This window comes from Penaeus monodon, unplaced genomic scaffold (assembly GCF_015228065.2).
Source record: "Penaeus monodon isolate SGIC_2016 unplaced genomic scaffold, NSTDA_Pmon_1 PmonScaffold_12974, whole genome shotgun sequence".
NCBI lineage: Eukaryota > Metazoa > Arthropoda > Malacostraca > Decapoda > Penaeidae > Penaeus > Penaeus monodon.
Genome location: NW_023641905.1, coordinates 5001 through 10213, shown reverse-complemented (window position 1 = coordinate 10213; position 5213 = coordinate 5001). Strand labels below are relative to the sequence as shown.

Sequence of the window (5213 nt, the reverse complement as noted above, 5' to 3'; positions counted from 1 at the left end):
TCGCGCCAGTCCATCGGTACGGATGGCAAGGCAAGGACGGGGATGATAGTCTTCTTGTTGTCACGAGCGCGTTACTGCATCCAGGACCTCAGCGCAGGTATCCAAGGCAGCATACAGGGGCACAGCTCCACAGCTCGCTAGTTGCCCTTACGCAGAAGGCGGTGAATTCTGCCAACAGGGAACTGAAGGCCGGCCCTGCTGGAGCGGGACTTTGACTTGCCCTTTACCTTACCACCCTTACCACGACCAGACATGATGTTTGCTTGTTAGGTACTTTATAAACCTTATCGCTGTTTGTCGAGCTTAGCTTTTATAGGCGGCCCCGGTTGACTGAGTCAGATTGCGACGGCTGGCATGTGGAACGGACCTCAGATGAGCCAGTAGTCGTGGTCCTGTACGCGGAGGCTGGCATGCGCGTCGAACAATAAAAGGAAAAAGTGAGTGGGGAGCTTCATTCACTCACTCGTGTTTGAGACTTTGAATAGCTCTGACCTCTGTCCAGACGCAGCAGCAATAGACTCAAAGCCTTGTGCCATAGGAGCTACCCTGGTGTCCGGGGCCTCTTGTCTCGCTCGGCGCTATTGCTTCTGAGTAATACTAACGTAATTTACGTAGAGTAAATTTCTGATTTTATCAGCACTTTGTACTTTGCCTGCACCTTCAGTGCGTTGTTTTGCAGGTAACACGAGACTACAGTAGGCGTAGTCAGCACCCCACCTCAGACCCGCAGCTCTCTTCTACACCAGGGTAGCCCTTACGGGCATTGACCCCTGGGTAGGGAGGCCAGTAGTCTGGGGCGTCCTTTGGGCACTTTCCTTAATTCTAAAATTTTCCTCTTCATGTGACTTCCCTGAGCTACCGGAGTACCCTTGTGGGCTCCCGTATTCGCCTGGGGGTGGGCACCGACTTACCGTCCTTCGCATTAGGCAAGTTCGGCGGTAAGGAGGGGTCTTCCACATAACTCGATCCTCTCTGTGGTACTGGAGAACGCAACCAGGCTTCCATTGAGGGGTAGAGGACGGTAACTGCCACACTCTTCTCTTAGCTATTGCTGTTAGGTTGATTAACAATAGTTAAGGGCAACTGGTCCTTCAGGACAACGGGCACGGCCCAGGGTCGGACTTGGTCCGATACCCATTATGAACGATTCCTCGGCTACCCCTCCTCCTCCTCAAGGAGGGGGGACGACCCATGACTCTCTTACGACCAATGCGACCTTGAACAACGGAACCCCTACTGCTGACAAACGAGAACGACGATTTTTTTCAATCCCCCAGAGAATGCAAGGTATTTGACTGTCGAATGCGTGAATGGAAATCAATCGCTTTTGAATGTTAGCCCTTCATCATCAAGAAGGTCCTTGATGGTCAAGTGGACGGCGATTTTGATTTTGTCCGAAAATTGCGAGATGGTAGCCTCCTTGTAAAAGTGCAGTTCAACTCCCAGATTAAGGACCTGCTTAAACTGACGCAGATTCATGATTTGAAGGTTAATGTAACTATCCCCATTGGCCCCAATACCTGCAAGGGAGTAATCTTTAGCAGGGATTTGAGGACAATGGACGAGAGCGAAATTCTGGAAAATATGAAGGACCAAAGCGTAGTGGACGTGAACTGCATGACCAAGAAAGACGGGAATGTACGAACAAACACCGGATTGTGCTTTTTGACTATTTCTTCGAGTAAAATTTCCTGAGTATGTCACAGTGGATATGAACGTGTCCAAGTGCGACCTTACATTCAAAAACCTATGCGCTGTAATAGATGCCAAAAATTTGGACACACCTCATTACGATGCAATGATAAAGATACTAGTAAATTTACTTGCGGTAAATGTGCTGGAGATCATGACACTGCTGTATGTACTGAGAAAACTCTCAAGTGTGCTAACTGTGGAGGTCCCCATCAATCTGGCTCTGCCGAGTGCAGCAGCTTGAAGAAGGAGACTGAAATATTAGCATACATGAGAGGACATGATGTTAGTTACCGTGAGGCCAAGAGGAAAGTTGAAGGTTTGACCAGCAAACCCAATACTTCCTACGCTTCAGTAGCAACAACAAACACTTCCAGTGCAAACGGCATCAATCAGGAACTTGCAGCTAAGGATAAAGAAATTGCTGAATTAAAGGAAACGGTAAGAATTAATGAGTCAAATTAAAGAATTGAAAAATACAATTCAACAAAATTGCTGAATCAACCAGCAAAAGCAGCAGCATCATAAGGAGGATGATACCAAATCACAATCTGGATCGCACCTTCTCGTCTAGGGGACTCCTGCTAGGACTTCGCCTGGTGTTGGTCTGTTTCTCGGAAACAGATCATCTTTCACCGGGCGTCTCCCTGGCAGCGAGACGCAGGACATGGAGACTACTGTCTCCAAAAATACCCATGGGAGGCCCCTGGGTAGCGAGGGAGAGGAGGAAGAACCTCCCTCCCAGAAAAAGAAAATTAAAACCGGCGGACAAGGCACTTCTAAACCCCATAAAACGTAATCTTCGCGTCGACCATTATACAATGGAACTGTCGAAGTCTTAGATCTAAAGTAAATGACCTTAAATTATTAGCCTCGTCCTATGCTCCCGATATTATAGTTCTCCAAGAAACGCATTTAACACACCTCGTGTCTGACGAGGTCGTTTCGCTGAGGAACTACCATTTATGTCGGAAGGATCGTGAGGGTAGGGGTGGAGGCGGAGTCGCCATGTACATCCACCAAAGCCTCCCTTTTACAGAAGTGACTATTGATTCTACTTTGGAGTTTGTCGCATGCAAAGTAAAATTAATGGCACGTATCTGGCTATATGTTCACTTTATTGTCCCCTGATGCAGTGATAGCCTATGATGAGCTCTTTGCTCTTCAGGAAACGTCTGCCACAAAATAAGTAATTTTAGCGATTTTAATGCTCATCATACGTTATGGGGTTCCCTGCGGGTGGATGGTAGAGGTGAGCAAGTAGTTAAGTTGCTTAATGAGTCTGATTTAGTCCTTCTGAATGATGGTAGTCCGACGCGGGTGGACGATAATACCGGTAATATGAGCTTTATTGACTTATCACATGGTCTCTTCATCAATAGCAGCCAAGTGCCTGTGGCACACCATTGACGACTCGTTGGGAAGCGATCATTTTCCTATTTTGATTAAATATTCATGCGACACAGTGAGAACGCCTTCAGCGCCTAAATTTAACGTAAAACGAGCAGACTGGGTCGCCTTCACAAGGAGCGTCAAGCTCGAAACTTGTTGGAGAAACCATTGATGATAAAGTAAACAATATTCAGAATTCGATTATAGAAGCAGCATTGCTATCCATTCCTAAAACTTCGACAGATAGCGTTAAGCATAGAGTTCCATGGTGGACACCAGATTGCCGCAGGGCGCTGTGCCGACGCAATAAGGCCTACAGGCTTTTCAAAAATAACATCACAAATGAGAACTTTTGCAACTACAAACTAGCAAGAGCTAGGGCTCGTAGAGTAATAAGACAAGCAAAAAGAGACTCCTGGCGGAGCTTTGTCTCTACAATCAATAGCAATACAAAAATATCGGAGGTTTGGTCCACTATCAATAAAATCAATAAGAAAAAATCATCATTTAAAATTAATAACATCATCCACGAGGGCACTAATTTCGATTCAGCTAGAGACATTGCTAATGCACTCGCCAGGCAGTTCTCTCATACAAGCAGCTCAGCTAATTACCATCCCACCTTCCTGACCATCAAGGAAGAGGCTGAGCTGCAACCAATTCACTTTGCCACAGGAGATGACTTTGATTACAATAAAGATCTAACAATGGATGAGCTTGTCCGAGCCCTAGAAGCCTGTAGAGGAACATCCCCAGGCCCCGATGAGATTCGATATGAGATGATGAAGCATCTTAATCATGATGACATGATTAAGTTGCTAGAAGTGTACAATGAAATTTGGAAAAGTCACACTTTTCCAAACTCATGGCACTTCGCCCACATCATTCCCATATTGAAAGGAGGGGGTAATCCCAGACTTGCCATCTCCTACCGCCCAATTGCGTTGACAAGTGCTTATGCAAGGTCATGGAACGAATTGTTAACAGTAGGCTATTGCATTTTTTAAATCCAGTAATTTACTAGTGACGAGCAGTGCGGCTTCCGCAAGGGACGCCAAACTCTCGATCAGCTAGTAAAGCTGGACAGTCATATTCAAGAGGCCATTGCCAAAAAGATTTTTGATTCAGTATTTTTAGATATAGAAAAAGCCTACGACATGACATGGCGATATGGCCTACTCAGAAAACTTTATGCTTTTGGATTACGTGGAAACTTGCTTGTTTTATTCAAAATTTCATTTCTTACAGAACTTTGCTGTCAAATTATTTTCTGACAATGTCACTTTTTCGGACATTTTGTCCAGGCAAACGGGGTCCACAAGGAAGTGTCTTGTCACCAACATTATTTCTATGTATGATCAATGACATCTTACCAGCTCCTCCTCGGAATCTTAAATACTCACTGTACGCTGATGATTGTGCATTATGGCATTCCAGCAATAATGCAGAATTCTCAGCAAATCGCATCCAATTGGCACTGGATATGATTCATAACTGGGGGCCTCAGTGGGGTTTTAAGTTTTCCATTAGAAAGAGTATTGGGGTAATTTTTTCACGTAGGAGGAAGCCGAACATCAGGCTAACTCTAGACAACCACCCAATACCTATTCAAAATTCTGCAAAGTTTCTTGGGCTACTTTTTGATAGTAGACTCAATTGGAAAGACCACATTGGTCAGTTAAAGAATAAATGTCAAAAGCACTGAATTATTAAAGTGCATTTCTGGTAACAAATGGGAGCTGATAGACAGTCTTTGCTAATGGTATATAAAGCCCTGATTAGGTCTAAAGTAGATTATGGGTCAATCGTGTATGGTTCGGCATCAAGAACAAGCTGAAGGATTGGATGCTGTGCAGAATGCCGTTTGCGTGTGTGTCTTGGAGCCCTGAAATGCACTCGGATCGAGCGTCTTGAGGTGGAGTCAGGAGTACCTCCCCTCCGACTCAGACGCGGTCAGTTAGCCTGAGCTATGCCGCAAAGGTGGCTCGAGTCCGAGCCACCCTAATGGCAATAGGCATTAGGCCCTTTGCCACAAGACTCACGACCTCGTCGAGAAAGTCGGTATAGATCTCTCTACCATCGATACCCTGGTTCAATCAAACATAGCGCCATGGGAAACCCCCAATTTT

General features: G+C 45.6%; 1 pseudogene; it reads left to right on the top strand.

Annotated features, from left to right (window-relative positions):
* Positions 1-146: 146 nt before the first annotated feature.
* LOC119569159 overlaps positions 147-5213 on the top strand; it is a 6480-nt pseudogene continuing 1413 nt past the window's right edge.